The sequence below is a fragment of the Dasypus novemcinctus genome, chromosome 19 (assembly GCF_030445035.2).
Source record: "Dasypus novemcinctus isolate mDasNov1 chromosome 19, mDasNov1.1.hap2, whole genome shotgun sequence".
Taxonomy (NCBI): Eukaryota; Metazoa; Chordata; class Mammalia; order Cingulata; family Dasypodidae; genus Dasypus; species Dasypus novemcinctus.
The window spans coordinates 9482323-9498935 of record NC_080691.1 but is presented as its reverse complement, the minus strand read 5'-3'; the positions used below and the strand labels follow the sequence as shown (position 1 = coordinate 9498935).

General features: G+C 56.2%; 1 protein-coding gene across 1 annotated transcript in view; it reads left to right on the top strand.

The window, feature by feature from the left end:
• The window catches only part of TMEM132C (transmembrane protein 132C), a 377044-nt gene that overhangs the window by 301991 nt on the left and 58440 nt on the right, over nucleotides 1-16613 (top strand).

The window sequence follows — 16613 nt, the reverse complement described above, 5'->3', positions numbered from 1 at the left end:
AACTACAACACGAGTGCTTAGAGCAGGGTACGCAAACCCCATCACTCGCTTCCTGCTAGACCCCCTGGAGCTGGAAATGCGCAGGGAAGAGGCCGGTGGGAGGCTGGAGCCAGCCGTCCACCCCACGCTCACTCCCCCGCCGTCTGTCCTGGGACCACGTGCAGAGCAGCTCCTGTGCTGGGCACGGAATAAAGAGCCCCTGGGATGAGAGGGTTTCCGAGCCGTGGGAAGAGCGTTTTGAAGTGCGGCTGCCGCTGCCACTGCCTGTGCCAGAGCGCTCCTCCCAGCCTTGAATCCTGGCAGGGCAGTCTGAAATTAATTTCTTTTTGGCCTTGGAATAAGTAGGCTTCTTTGCCCCCAGGCTGAGAAATCTTTCAATTAGTGCTCTTGGGTGGCTCCGGACAGAAAATCCAGCCCACGCTGGCTGAAGAACAAAGAGAACTCCACTGGCGTGTGTAACTGGAAGACCGCAGTTTGTGCTGGCTCCGAACACTCCTAATCTGGACTTGAACTGTCCCCAGAACCCGGTTTTGCCCTCTCGTGGCCGGCGCCTCGGGCTACTCTGAAGCACGTGCTGCACGGGGCTGCCCGGCATGCCCTGGGTTAAGCTCCCATGGCACCCTGCGGCCCCTTGACAGCGCACGAGGTCCCTGCCCACTCCACTGAAGGGGTCCACACCTCCCCAGCGCGTCACTCACACTCGGATCCGTGTCTCCTGGGTGCTTCCGGGAAAACCAAACTCAGACCAACCACGTGAGGCGTTGGGGGGGAGGGAAGGTTTCCTAGAGGCCACGTCAGTCGTTTCCCCAGGAGAAGCGTGATGGGACGGGGCAGCCAGCGGCCCGGGGGTCCCCCAGAGCTGCCGAGCTCGTCCCAGAAATGCAGCCGCCGGTGGAGTGAGAATCAGCAACGTGCCCGGGGGTACAGGGGCAGCCGCCGCTCCTTCTGCTGGGCGGTGAGGCCCAGCCGCACCCGCTCGCTCATTCACTCATTCATTCACTCATTCATCCATTGCCCGTGGCTGCTTCCCCTGCACCGCAGCGCTGAGTGGCTGCCACCGAGACCTGAAACAGTCACCCCTGATGCCTTTGCCTGAAAAGCTTCCCAGCTTCTGCTGAAGAAGCTGATTTGAATCAGCTAGGAAGGTTTAGAGATTGTCGCTGCTTGGATCACACCCCAGGCTAGTTAAACGGGCCTCTCGGGGGGCAGGTGGAGGATGGGCCGGAGTTTTCAGCTATCTCCAGGTGATTTGGGGATGCTGCCAACGTAGGGAATCCTGAACTTCACCACTGTCCTGCCAGCTCAGCGTCCCTGTGCATCCTTCCCTCGGACGGCGGCGACCACGCGGCCCTGGGCTCCAAAACCTCCCGCATGGGCACAGGGAGATCTGAAATGTTAGTGTGTCGCACCGTCACAGGCACCTGATCACCCAGGGCCGTCTGTCCCTCACTTGCAAGGAGCGCGCTCTTGGATTGCTATTGATGAGAAGTGGAAACGAGCCTGCTACTTGACGGCATGGCCGCTGAATCACGGGCAGCAGCTAAGCGGCTTTGGTGCAGAGGGCGGGCGTCCACGAGGCCACTTGGGCACGGTGGCAGGGGTGGGACAGGGGCCTCTCTCTGGAACAGAGGGCAGCATGTCCCACTGAGCTCTCAAGGTGTGCTAGGCACCTGTGCGGTGAAAGGAAGGGGCGTGGATAAGAAGGGGCTTGAAGACGTAAAGCAGGGAGTGGCGCGGAAGGCCCTGGCGTCCAGTCTCAGTTGTGTGGGTGGCCTAGAGTTTTCCTGAGTCTAATTAAAATAAGCAAAGTCTCAGCCTGGGCTAGAGAAGGCCAGTGACCCCCACATCTGGCAGGTGTCACAGGAGGCCCTCTGCCCCAGGACCCACCAGCGTAGCCCCAGATTAAATAGCCTAAAGGCATCAAAATTTTTAACCCGGACTGAGAGGTTTCAACGATTATTTTTAACTTTTGCAAACTTAAGATGCAGTCGTGCTTCCTGGCCCCTGAGATTCCCTGACAACTCGGATGTGTTTCCCACATAAAGCTTGCAGAAGCCCCGGGCGCGTCCCTCGCCCTCCGCAGAGAGTCACGTACAACAGGGGGCCGTCCACGGGCCAGTTAGGGGAGGGGGCGGCCAAATGGCACTTCCCACCTCACGTCATGGGGACCGGGACCCTATAGAGCATGCACCCGGAGGCTGTCAGGAGACAGCTGGCCCAGGAGCCCCGTGCCGGCCATCCGGCCGGTCCCCAGGCCTGTCCCTGCAGCCCCCGGTGGGGTCAGCTGGTGGGGACACAGGGCGGGGCCGTGCTGGAGGGAGGGCGCAGAGGCGGGCTTGCTGCGCTCCTGGCCGGTGTCCCTCCGGGCCTCCAGCTCCCCGTCGGGGTGCTCCTTCTTGGGCCACCAGCTCCAGGCTGGGAATAAGGCCCAGCCGGGCCACGGCCCTTCCTCCTCCATCAAACCCCTGGAAGGGGCTGCCCGTGTGCAGCCGGGCACCGGGCGATAACGTGCCCCCTCTAGGTCCTTCCCGGGAGCACACGCCGTCATCCCCGAGAGGCGGCCGGGAGGCTCTCCGGAGTCCCCGCCCCTCGCTTCCTAGACCCTCCGAGTTGAAGGCAGAGGACAGGGGGCTCTTCAGATGGCCTGCCCGGCAGCCGCCCACAGTGGCTCTTGGCTCCACTGACTCCGGAGACCCCGGTGTGTGAGCCGGATGAGCCTTGCTGGGTGGCGGCTTCGTGGCGACCCCGCCAGGCCCGCGTGTGGCTCTGCTGGGACGGATGGCTTCCCTCTGCGTCAGGGCTGCCGGGGAGCGCGTTGGCACTGCGCTCTCGGCTGGAGAGGGGCGAAGGCAGGTGTCTGAGAACTGGAGGGAAATCTTCTTTGACGGGGATGGGAGAATATCTCTTTTAAAGAGAAAATGAAAAAATAGTGTCTTCTTGTTTTTCACAATCATCCCACCCTGCTCTCCAGTGCTCCTTTCCAACATGAGAATTTCCCATTTGTAACGCTCTAAGTATTTCACAGATGGCTTCGATGCTCCAGGACAATTGAAAAGTCGTTGCTTGGTTGAAAAATAACTAGAAGGACAGAGTAAGCGTTGCCTTGTTGCAGCTAGAAATTTACTCTGAAATTAAGTTTGAAGCATGTCCTTTCCGCCAATTAACGGGCACGGGTTTCTGTGTAAAAAGCAAAATCCATGGCACATACTGAGCTATTTTGATTGGGTAGCTATCTTTGTAGGATGACCGAGGAATTAATTATCCCATCTCTGGATTACCTGCCCCCCGCCTGCCATGCAGAGTATGCACCAGGCGTGCTTGGTAATGGGCATTGTTGTCATGTGTGTCGCTGTTGTCCTCATTCACAGAGCTTTGGGCTCCCAGTCAGTAAAAGGAGGCCTGGGGGAAGCGGACTTGGCCCAGTGGTTAGGGCGTCTGTCTACCACATGGGAGGTCCATGGTTCAAACCCCGGGCCTCCCTGACCCGTGTGGAGCTGGCCCATGCGCAGTGCTGATGCGCGCAAAGAGTGCCCTGCCACGCAGGGGTGTCCCCGCGTAGGGGAGCCCCACGCGCAAGGAGTGTGCCCCATAAGGAGAGCCGCCCAGCACGAAAGAAAGTGCAGCCTGCCCAGGAATGGCGCCCTACACACGGAGAGCTGACTCAAGAAGATGACACAACAAAAAGAGACCCGGTGCCGCTATAAGGACAGAAGCGGTCACAGAAGAATACACAACAAATGGACACAGAGAGCAGACAACTGGGGGGCAGGGGGAAGGGGAGAGAAATAAATTAAAAATAAATAAATAAATAAATCTTGAAAAAAAAAAAAGGCTTGGGCTGGTACAAAGCCTGATACAAACGCCTTTTCAGAGTTTAAGCTTTCTACTGTTCCACTTACTTAGCAATTAAATACTGCATTTTGATTTTAAAGATGATGGGCCGTCATTGTGGTGAGAGGTGGAGAACAGAGATGAGCGAGAGGAAAGAAGAGAGCGTCCTCTCTCGTCCCCACGTGAGGAGAGCAGCCCTCCTCAGGGACGTCAGCAGGACCCTGCAAGGCTCTCAGTGAGCCTGAGCCTCCTCCTTCCCCCCGGGTGGTGGGAGCCCGTGGAGCAGAAGAGGGCGGCCCGGGAAGGACCCGTGCCACAGCCGCATCTAGCGTCAGCCCTGTCCACCTTGTCTGCAAACCGCTGGCTCAGTCAGTTACTCAACATCTTTCTCTAAACAGAAGAGGATGAGGATGGCAGGTTTGGCCCCGGGGAACCGGGTCTTTCTCTTACTTGCTGTGTGACCTTGGACAACTGGCTTAGCCTCTCTGGGTCTCTGTTCCTCATCTGTAAAGTAGGAATGAAAGTAATACCCGACTCATCGGACTGCTGTGAGAAGTAAATGTACCCAGGATCCCTCGCTGGACCTTTAGGAAATGTTAGCTCTTTTTCCTTAAATACGCTCCATGTTAAACTTCAATTCTTAAAATACTTCACTGGCGTTAAAGGTGCAATTTGCTTGTTTGAGTTTCTAAAGTCTGCCAAGGCACTAGACCAGAAACGAGTCGGCTTGTACTGTGGATTTGTTAGGACGCAAGCTTCCAGGTCCAAGGGCTGGCAATGCCCGATCCAGGCCTCGTCAGGCGATGCCGTCTCCCCAAAGACTGGCCCAGGGGGCTCGCTCCCCCTCCAGGTCCCGATGCTTCGGCCTCCGGCAGCCTCTCTGTCCCGCTGACTTCAGCTTCTTGTCTTGGGGTGTTCTTGGCTCCGTGGCTTCCTCTCTGTCTCTACAGCCTTTTTTCTCTGTAGATTGATCCCCTTTATAAAGGACTCAGGTAAGAGGATTAAGATCTACCCTGGAGCATGCTCTACTGAAGTGATCTAATCAAAAGTCCTTAGCTGAAGCGATGCAATCAAAAAGCCCCTCCCACAGTGGGCTCACACCCCAGGAGTGGATTCACTTGAAAGCGTAATTTTCTGGGGTCCACAAGAGACTCAAGCTACGACTGAAGATAAATCTACAACTGCAGTGGCACAGCTGCTCGTCTCCCTGCCGTTAGCCTCACCCTGGTGGGAGAGGTACCGCCACCCCCGCCCGGGGAAACCCAACTTCCCCTGACTTGACATCACCCGCAAATGTTCGCCTTCTCTGGGACGAGTCAGCGAGACCTCCATGTGGAATGAACGGTAAAAGACCAGTTGTGAGGGGTGGGAAGCAACTCTGAGCTTGTGCAAAGGAAGCATGAGATGAAAGTGCCACGCCCTTTGCCCAAAATCACGGGGAGAGTGCAGCAGGTGGCAAGCGTGGGTGGGGAGACGTGGCATCTTCATCGTGGCCAACCGCGAGTGGAAAGTGAGGGTTTCCAGCCACCAGGAGTGCAGGGCAGTGAGCCCAAAGCTCAGCAGCCACAGAGCAAGCGTCATGTTCCATCACCTGACAGCTGATACAGGCCTTGCCATGCGTCTACACGCATCCCTGCTCTGGGATTACAACCGCCTTTATCCCCAACCCCAGAGCTTATATACCGAAATAAAGTCGTGTGTTTATTTCCATACATGACGTTGGTTTTTAGAATATTTTGATAACTGTATTTCAATGTATTTAGTTTCTTTTATAAGCCTTCTTTTTCCATTTTAATAGACTTTATTTTTAGAGCAATCTTTAGTTTACAGAAAATTTGCACAGGTTTATTTCCTAGTGTCAGCATCTTGCCTTGGCGTGGGCCGGCTGTTAGACTGGACGAGCCGGTGTTGACACATCTCGTTAGGACAGTCCACGGTGTACCTTGGGGCCACGCCGTGGGTTTTGATGAGCGCAGGATGTCACAGAGGTGCCATCAGGGCTCCGTGTTCCGTCGTGTGCTTTTCAAATCTTGGCTCTGAGAAGGGGTCCGTGCACCTCCCCTACCTGCTCGAGAGGCCCAGGACCCCGAGGCGGGTTCAGAGCTGCTGCCGCCGGGGGGGGGGGGGGGAGAGCCTCCCACGGCGCCCGCCAAACTGCTCAGAGAAGGGAGGTGCCACCAGGAGCCTCTCCTTATTAAGCACCTCCTGTGTGCCAGGCGTTGCTCCAGCTGCTCCCCAGCCCCTGCCTCAGCACCTTTGCCGAGCTCCCCCCACCGAAGACCCCTCCCCAAGGCCTCCTTGTGGCCCCGACTCGGAGAGGCTGATCCCCGCCCGGGCCGACGGCTGCCTCGGCCGCCCCCACCCACGCGTCCCTGTCCTCTCATCATCGCGTCTCGTGGAAGCCGAGGCTGCGTCTTCTGCTCCGATGTCCCTCGTGTTTTTATCTGCCTGCGTTCTTCCTGCCTGCCTCCGCCCCTCCCGACCTGGAGTGACAGCCGGGCCTCCGCCCGTGGCATTCCACCTCCCTTGGTCCTCGTTTTTTGTTAAATTGTGGTGACGTATATAACATGAAATTTGCCCTTTAAAAAACCATTTTGTGTGCAATTCAGTGGCATTAATCAATGGTAGTGGCCACCATCCATTACCAAAACTTTCCTTCACCCCAAAACATGCTCTGTCCCCTCGAGCCCCACCCCAGCCCTGCGAATCACTTTCTGTCGCTGTGACTGTGCCTGTGCTAGAGGTCACACGTGTGGAATTGCCTCCGTGCCTGGCTCCTTGCCCGCGGCAGGACGTTTTCGGGGACCCCTGCTTGCGCAGGCAGCAGCACTTTTCCCCTGCTTACCCTGAGCTCACTCCATGGTGTGTGCAGACCGCCTCCGGTCCACCTGTCCACCTGCTGACGGACACGTGGGTGGCGTCCATGTGTGGCTGCTGTGCACTTTGGTGTAACCGTTCAAACACTTACTGAGTGTCTACTGTATGCCAGGCCGGGGAAACAGCGGAGAACAAAACATGTAAAACTCCTATCCTCATCAGCTGACGGCCTGGAGATTTTCCTGCTACTTACATTCTGGAAGTCGGCGGCGAGCCTCGGTCACCCTGTCCCCTGCCCCTAACCTAAGACGCCAGGTTCTGCAGGACGGGTGCGTTCTCGCTCTCTGGGCCCACCCGCCAAGGAGCTCGGCGTGCACGTCCAGCTCAGCACCGTGGAAGGAGGCCGCGGGGCCTGCAGCCCAGTAACCGGCCTCCGTGGAATGGAAGTGACCAGGAACTGTCCAGCCGGAGGGAGACATTTCCACAGGTCAGCACCTCCCAGCCCCCCTGGCTCCCCGCGTGTCTGCCCCGCACGCTGGCACTGCACCTGCCGGGTGATGCTGTGGCTGTCCCTCCACACCTCTGCCAGGCAGCACGGGACCACCTGCCCAGCCACTGGCCTCCCCCCAGCCACGCCGGCTCGCCCCTGAGCTGTTCACCTGTCCCTTGATTGGCCTCCCTGCTTCTCTCCTGGCCCCAGCCCCCACTCCCCAGCCTGGGTGACCTGAAGTCTGGCCCGCAGCTGCTCTCTGATCTAAACTCTTTCCCTGCACGCCCCAGTCACTGCATCCCAGTGCCAAGGCCCTCTCCCTCCCTTCCTTCAGGTCTCTGCCCAAGTGGCCGTCCTCAACCTCCCTCTCCCAAATCAGCCCAGTCGCCCCCTCTGCCCTGTCCAGCTTGGCTTTCTTTCCCACAACGTAGCTCTACCTGGCAGGAAACTGCGTATTTTTTTCTACGTGCATAGTACGAATTCTCCACTGGTAGAGCAGCATCGGGAGGGAAATTGTAACAGTGCATCTCAAGCAATGCCTGGCACACAGTAGGTGCTTGATAAGGAGCTGTTGAATGAACAAATGAAAGGATGCCCACATCTCCCTTCCCCAGCCAATTGTGTGCTCCTTGAGATCGGCAACCTTTGTCCTTCTCAGCATCTGTCACCAGCATCTGGCAAACGGAAATAACTCTGTAGATACTTATGGCCTCAACTAGCCCAGCTAAAGGAAGATTAATTATTATTATTCTTTGGAATACGATGAGGATTGCCAGGGCACCATTAAAATTATCAGCCTTTATTCTACGGCCCCCTAATTATGTCATCATTTGAGCTTGTTAGAGCATCGATTTGTAAATGAATTTATAATTCATTTTGAGTCGTTGTCAACACAGTGGGGAGAAAGGAAATATCATGGAGGAAAAAAATGGAGAAAATGGGTGTGTGTGGACATCACGGATTGCCTGGTGTCGTTTCAATCTCCCTCGCACGCGTCACGGGCGTTTAGAGCAGGTTTACAGCATGACCCCTCGTTTCTCCAGTGAGAGTCGAGCCCACGGGCTACCCAGAGCCCTTTGCTAGTCGTCAAGAATTTCAAAGCAAGACCCCCGCAAGGGCTGTGAGCCAGCCCAGTGTTTGCCTCCACAGTGGGGGGCCCGGGAACCGGCATCTCCAGGGGGTTCCAGGTCAGGCTGCGCGGCTGGTCCTGAGACGCAGCGAGAGGCGCGCCCGAGCCGGCGCTTTGCTCCCCTGACGGGGGCAGGGGGGGCTCCCGGCCTCACCCACCGCGGTTAAGTCGGCGTCGCTAGTGGGGGGCCCTCTGTGCAACCTGCTGGGGCCCCGGCGCCTGGGGGCTCCCTGGGCCTGCCTCCCACTCTCCCCGCTCACGCCCCCTCGCCGTCCTCCTCCACCGCTGCCTTAGGCCCCAGGGAGCACATGTGGACAACCCCAGGCGGGTAAAGCAGCAGCCCTGGGCCCTAGCAGCCGGGCGGCCGAGGGCCCTGGTGGGCCAAGGCTCTGGGGAGCGCCTCCGGCCTCTCCAGCCCCTGGCGGCCCCGCGGGCAGCCCACGGTCCTCTCCTCAGGCGCCCTGTCCCGGCCCCCTCTCCTTCCCTGGTAAGGACGCTGGTGGTTGGAGGTAGGGCCACCCTTCTCCAGCCTGCAAAGACTCCATCTCCAAACAGCGCCGATTCCCCGGGGCTGAGGCCGAGCACGTGTCAGCTGAGCGCTGGTCCCTCCGTGAAGCAGCAGCCCCGGGGCCCCCGGCCCCACCCTGCCCAGCCTCCACCAGACGCGCATTGGGTGATCTGCCGCTGCGTGTCTGCCCCTGGATTGTCACCTGCGTGTTGGCAGGTACCTGGGCTTGTTCGTCGCAGAGTCCCCAACTTCTAGAACTGTGCCTGGTCTCTAGCTGAGGGCCAGTAAATATTTACACGGAGATAATGTGTCTATAATCACGTACATCCTTCTTGCACATTTAGAACAATTCTGTGATTTCAGTTGCAGTCTGGGAAGGAAAGATCTGTGTGCAAAGTATGCATCCCAATGGAACTTTCCATCACGATATTCTCTGTCTGCATAGTCCAGTATGGTAACCAGACACAGGTGGCTATTGAACTTGGCTGAGCAACTGAGGAATTTTTCATTTGGATTGTCTTTTTTTTTTTAAGACTTATTTTTATTTCTTTCTCTCCTCTTCTCCCTCCCCCCACCCCGCCAGTTGTCTGCTCTCTGTGTCCATTCACTGCTTGTTCTTCTATGTCTGTTTTTATTCTTGCCAGCGGCACCTGGAATCCGTGTCTCTTTTTGTTGCGTCATCTTCCTGTGTCAGCTCTCCATGTGTGCAGCCCCACTCCTGGGCAGGCTGTACTTTTCTCATGCTGGGCAGCTCTCCTTATAGGGCACACTCCTTGCACATGGGGCTCCCCTATGTGGGGGACACCCCTGTATGACAGGGCACTCCTTGTGTGCATCAGCACTGCGCATGGGCCAGCTCATCACACGGGTCAGGAGGCCCGGGGTTTGAACCAGGGACCTCCCAGGTGGTAGGCGGATGCCCTATCAATTGAGCCAAATCCGCTTCCCTAATTGTCATTTAAATACTCCAAGTGGCTAGTGGCCGCTGCGCTGGACAGAGCGTCCTACGGAGCGTCTATACTGGTGAAGGGGACTGACTGGCAAGGAAGGTGTGAGTTCTGCCCAGCCCTGCGGCCTCTCTCTCTTTACCCTCCTCATCTCTCCCTGTAGTTCACAGACCCTCCCATAATGAGGCTGCCTGTGTTTTCCAGCTTGAGTGCAATCTGGCAGGTTAAACTCAAAAACTAAAGCAAAGCAAAACAGAGGATCTTGGAAGCTTTCAAAATTCCTTGTGTTTTATCAGCACAGTTTGGGAGCAGGTGGCAAAAACCCAACTTACCTGTCTCAGTCCAAATGGAGAATTAATTAGATCCTGTAGCTGCCAAGCCCACCTGCCTTCAGGCACAGCTGGACCCAGGCGCTCACACAACGTGGCCAGCCTTCTTTCTCTTCTCTCGGCTCTGCTTTTCTGTCTGCAGACTTCCATGGCAGCCACGGGTCCCCAAAGGTAGCTCCATCGCAGCCACGGGTCCCCGAAGGTAGCTCCAGGCTGACATCCAAGCAATCGAGCATCTCCGGCAGATAGACTGCCTCCTTCCCAAGAATTCTGGCAAAAGTCCCCGGTCTCGCCCTCCTTGACCCGGCTTCTGTGACCCCCTTCCTGGAGCAATGACCCTGCGTGTGGCTGGCCGAGCACTGCATGCATGCCTCCAGAATGAGGACAGGGCTGGAGGACTGGAAGGGCAGGAAGGGGCAGCGGGGGCCTGGCAGGCAACACCCGGCAGACGCCCGTGGCACCTGGCTTTGCGGGAACCCCAGTGGGGAGCTGTTTTCTGCTGCTTGGCTGGTGATTTACTGCTCTCCGTGGAACAAGAAATCAGGGCAGGTCGAGCCTCAGCCTCAGCTGAGCACCCGGAATTTCTCACCCTCAAATACTTACCCTTTGGCCTAAATTCTGCCCTGGTCACATCTTGCCAGGTGTTAAGAAGACAGCATAAGGGACCCTCAGTGGCTAATGACATAGACCGTGTCCAGACCTGGCTTCCAGCCCCTGCTCCACCACCTTATCAGCTGTGTGACCTGGGGCTTGTCACTTAACCTCTCTGTGCCTCAGTTTCCTCATCTGGAAATTGGCAATAATGATAGTCCCTGCTTCATAGGGTGGCAGCGAGGGTTCCAGTGGAACTTGCTATTCAACCCTTCATGTCACCTCCTCAGCCCAAAACACATTCATGTTAATAATTACTATTCCCAGGGTAATGAGAAAACGGCCAAGGGCAGAAGCCAGGCGACCCGTAGCAGTTTGCTCCACAAACGGAACGCCCGCCAGTCCATTCGCTTACATAACATCTCCTGGGTGCCGGCCGGGCGCCAGGGGCCGCTCTCGACTTTGAATTAAAGGAAAAGGGGCGTGGCCGCCGCCAAAGCAGAGCCCGAGTCAGCCCGGCCTTCGGAGGTGAGACAGGAAGGGCAGGGGCTGGGCTCGATGTGGAAATCCGGGCTTCTCAGCCTTGGGAGGGACGGCTTTGGAAACACGCCTGTGCTTCCCCCGCCAAATTCACCGTGTCCTGAATGGAGGGCCACACCACCGCGCTGCGTCTCTGCACATTAGAAAGAGGCACCCTTTTGCACACTTGCCTCCCCCCGTCAGAAAGCTGTGACCTCTGTCATGTGCACAGCATCTCCATGGAGGCGGAGTCTTGTGCAGAGCGACGCCTGCCCAGCCGTGCTTGGCAGATCTTCCTGAAGGCATCTGCAAACCAAGTGACGCCCGCTTTCCTTAGCACCAGGGGAAGAGAGGTCATCTGACTGTTGTTCAGCCCGCAGCGCAGGGCTTTCAGGGCCCACAGCGGGGCCGCGTTTTGTCAGTATTTCCTTTCACCGTCATTTCAGATTTCAGCTCCAAAGTAAGGATTTGGCTTTCTCCTTTGCCTACGTGTACCAGAGCCTAAAGTGGCTGTCATTAGTGGCTTGAGATTTTACGGTGCCCATTTTACTTCCTCTCCTCCTGAAGGAGCCTTGGAGAGTGGGATTTATTAGAAAATGAGTATACGAGCAGTATATAACTCCTCCGCAAAGTATTACTGTCAGGCGGTTGCGCAGCCGAAGCATTCCTCGTCCCAGGTGAGAAATGCTGGGCTGGTGCAGGTGTACATATTGCCCACAAAAATGATAAGTGATCGCGCTCCTCGGAGCAAGTATTTTAAAGCTCTTCCTGTGATCAGCCCGAAAGTTCTCTTACGAACGTGTCCCTGGCATCCTCTCAGACACATCCCTGCCTAAATGTTAAGAGGTTCTAAACGACCCAACTTCTAAGACGTGGCACCATGCCCTGTCACGGGAGGGGAAATAAACGTTTTCGGAACGCTAACTGAGCCCCGCTGTGCTCACGCTCAGCGACCACCTGAGCGCGTGCCTCTGCATTCTAAAACTTCTTGAGAGCAAAAATCAAAGGGAACTGCTCGTGGGATCTCATTTTCCAAAACCTTAGTTGGGTGCAGGCTTGTGTGAGAATTAATCTTGGCATTTTGCTTTATAACAATCTAAGAAGGGCTGCATGAAATGAGTTGTGCTTTTGGGGGGAGGGTTGTTGGTTTGTTGCCTCCATCTGGATCTTATGAGGGAGCTGAAAAAGTTCAGAATCAGCAGGCGTTTCAGGTACGGAGAAGCATCCGTTTTCCCTCCCAGCCCACGTGTGGAGAGAGGCCTTTTCCTTGGAGGGGCCACTGACCACCGGGTTGCCGTGGGCCCCGGGGACGGATCTGCACCTGCGGGCAGCCACCTGCAGCCCGGTCCCAGCCTCTCGGCTGGACCTGAAGTTCTCCATGCCCCCAGCTCCTTGAAGTCCTTCTTGTGGAGCTAAGGACAACTCCCGAGCGGCCGAGCGCAGCAGGGGTGCACAGGTGCGGCACGTCATCCAGGCGTGCGCCCAGTGCCCGCGCCCTGCCCAAGCCCCGGATCCCTGAGCCCCACGCGTTCCACACGCAGAGAGCCCTAGAGGTCGGGTCCAGTGCCCCTGGGTCGCGGGGCCTGAAATTCCAAGTGCTGCCTTGACACCTTGGAGCCTCTCGGGGGCCCAAAGGCCTAGCTGTGCGTGCCCCTGCTCTCGCCAGGCGTGCCCCCCACCCGGGAGACCCCATCAGCCGGACCCGCTGCTCCCACCCGGCTGGCTTCCCTCCTGCCGGCCCGCGGGATGGTTCAGACAGGCCTGCCATGTCCTCCCACAGAGCCGGGTCACTGCCCTCTGGGCACCACATGCCCCTTCCCCGCCCAGCTGGCCCGCTCTGCCCCCAGCGCTGCCCCGGGGGGCCCCAGGTGCCGGGCAGTGCCCCCTGCCCAGGGCTCTGGGTCTGCTGCCCATCTCGTGCGCGCCCTGGCCCTAGGCTGGGCTTCCTCCCTCCCACCAGGGCAAGGGGAAGCGATCAGCATGTGCCCCCACACGCGGCCACCGCCCCGCTCAGAGGACAGCAGCTCTGCTGCCCGTCACGCAGGGACAGTCCAGTGCCTTCACATCCACGTTCTCGGAGAGCTTGGGGCTCTCCTCCCTCTTTTGGTGATGTCTCCGGAGGGGTAGTAGAAGCCCTCCGCGCCCTGAAGTCCCCCCACAGCGTGCGGGCATGCCCGTTGCACTAGCGTCGTGCTCGGCAGCTTACGGGGGGTCTCGTGTAGCCACCCCAAGGCTGCAGACGGAGGGGAGCTGCCGCTCCACATCCAGCTGAGCAACCGAGGCTCAGGGGCAGAGGGCACGCACCCGGGAGCAGAACCAGGGGCAGCAGGCCTGAGGGCCACCCCTCCTGTCCTCGCCGGGGAAGCCGGAGGCCAGCCCGAGGCCGGGTTGTCACGGAAGGCATTGTCTTCCTGCAGTCTATTCTAAAAAGAGGCCGTGGTGGCTGCTGAGGGTGGGAGTGGGAGGAAGAGATGTGATGTGGGGGCATTTTCAGGTCTTGGAGCTGTCCTGGGTGGTGCTACAGGGACAGTTACCAGACATTGTGTGTCCTGCCCTGGCCCACTGGGTGGACTGGGGGAGAGTGTAAACTATAATGTGGACCATTGACCACCAGGTGCAGCGGTGCTCAGAGATGTATTCACCAAGCGCAATGAATGTCTCATGATGATGGAGGAGGTTGTTGTTATGGGGGGAGGAGTGGGGTGAAGGGGGTGGTGGGTACATGGGGACCTCATACTTTTTTAATATAACATTAAAAAAAAAAAAGACAAAAAAATTTGAAAAAGAAAAGAAGTGATGCTTATTAGGAAGGAAATGCAAGTTGAGCAGTCTGGAAAAATAATGTCAGTTATCGGAGAACAATCTTTTGAATGGTCTTGAAAGGAAGAGAGTGGAAGAGGATGCTCAAAATGGTGGAAATAACAGAAGACAAAATTAGTTAGTAGAGGCGGCGGACTTGGCCCAGTGGTTAGGGCGTCCATCTACCACATGGGAGGTCCGCGGTTCAAACCCCGGGCCTCCCTGACCCGTGTGCAGCTGGCCCATGCGCAGTGCTGATGCGCGCAAGGAGTGCCGTGCCACGCAGGGGTGTCCCCCACGTAGGGGAGCCCCACGCACAAGGAGTGCGCCCCGTAAGGAGAGCCGCCCAGCACCAAAGAAAGTGCAGCCTGCCCAGGAATGGCACCGCACACATGGAGAGCTGACACAACAAGATGACGCGACAAAAAGAAAGACAGATCCCCGTGCTGCTGACAACAGAAGCGGACAAAGGAGAAGATGCAGCAAATGGACACAGAGAACAGACAACCAGGGTGGGGGGATGGGGTAGAAGGGGAGAGAGATAAATAAATAAATAAATCTTTAAAAAAAAAAATTAGTTGGTAGAAATTTTTATAAATTGTCTTAGATCTAATTCACTTCAAAACATTGTGATTATAGCAATAAAGACATTTGTGATATTTAAAATAATAGTTTATTACAAAAGAAAGTAAATCCTCTTCGCCGTATCGTTTGTCAGGCATCCCCCCAGCCGCCTCTCCCCACCATGCAAACCCGCTTCTGAGAGACACACAGCAGGTTCAACAAGACCTCCCTGCTGCAAAAGTCCCAGGTGAGCCCATGGTTGGCAGTTTCCAGAACAGAACCTCCCCGCGTTCACTGCCAGTGTTTGCCTTTTGGTGACCTGATTTCTCTGCATGCATCCGTGTCTAGGTAGGCACTCGGGGACTTTCAGAGTCAGCAAACAGAGCACCGCCCCTCATTTGGGGGCTGGTTTTAATTGAGAATATTTAATAAATGACTGTCCTGTGGAGACACCCTGGGAAACGAGAATGCCTTCATTTTCTGCACAACCTCCTGAAGCGTCAGGCTGCACACACGGGTCCTGAGTCGGCATGTTTTGTCCTCCGTTCCACAGGGGGTGGGGCCAAGAGCAGGACTGGACGCCCTTCTCAGTTCTGGGGGTGGCTGAAGGCTCAGCAGTGAGCCGTGACACCTGCTCAGCACTCTACGGTCTAGGCCACTGTCAGCCACGGGCAGCCCTCCTGCACGTTGCGCTGTTCAATCCTGGGGAACCTAAGCAGAGAGAGTCAGGGGCAACACTTGCAAAGATTTCTAGAAATTGGAGCTGCCTTGGTGGGGCGAGTCTGGGCCATCGAATTTTGCTGAGTCTCACTAAGTGTACCTCCTCCTAAACAGCGGTTGGTGTTTCCTGAGCTCGGGCTCTGTGCTTAGTGCTTCATGCAATCACCTCACTCCTCTTCACAGCAGCTGCCCTGAGGGTGGGAGCACCAAGGTCTGTGGGCAGAGTTTACACGACCAAGGCCACACGGCTTGGAGATGGTGACGTGGAGGTGATCCCATGTCTGTGTGACTGCAGAGTCCATCTTTTTGCCAGTCTACCTAATATTGGAAAGTCTTTATAATAAAAGGGTGGAGGGGAGGAAGTGAGTGATGATGATGGTGGTGGTGACGATGATGATGATGATGACGATGGTGACAGTGGTGATGGTGATGACAATGGTGATGGTGATGATACAATGATGACGGTGGTAAAGGTGATGGTGACTGTGGCGATGGTGGTGATGACGATGCTGACAGTGATGGTGGTGATGATGATGACAGTGGTGATGATGACAATGGTGATGATGGTGATGATGATGACAATGGTGATGGTGGTGATGATGGTGATGATGATGACGACGATGGTGGTGATGACGATGGTGATGGTGATGATAATGACGATGGTAGTAATGGTGATGATGACTGTGGTGATGATGATGGTGGTGATGACAGTGGTGATGGTGATGGTGGTGATGATGGTGGTTATGATGATGGTGATGGTGGTGATGATGGTGATGATGATGACGACGATGGTGATGATGGTGATGGTGGTGATGACGATGGTGATGGTGATGATGATGACGATGGTAGTAATGGTGATGATGACTGTGGTGATGATGATGGTGGTGATGACAGCGGTGATGGTGATGATGGTGATGATGATGATGATGGTGATGATGATGATAACAATGGTGATGGTGACAGTGGTGATGGTGATGATACAATGGTGATGGTGATGATACAATGATGACGGTGGTAAAGGTGATGGTGACAGTGGTGATGATGGTGATGACGATGACAATGGTGATGGTGGTGATGATGGTGATGATGATGACGATGGTAGTAATGGTGATGATGACTGTGGTGATGATGATAGTGGTGATGACAGCGGTGATGGTGATGATGGTGATGATGGTGATGATGATGATGATGGTGATGATGATGATAACGATGGTGATGGTGACAGTGGTGATGGTGACGGTGATGATGATGATGACGGTGATGGTAATGATGACCATGGTGATAGTGATGGTGATGATGACCCTGGTGATTGTGATGATGATGATGATGCTGACAATGGTGATGGTGGTGATGATGACGATGACGATGG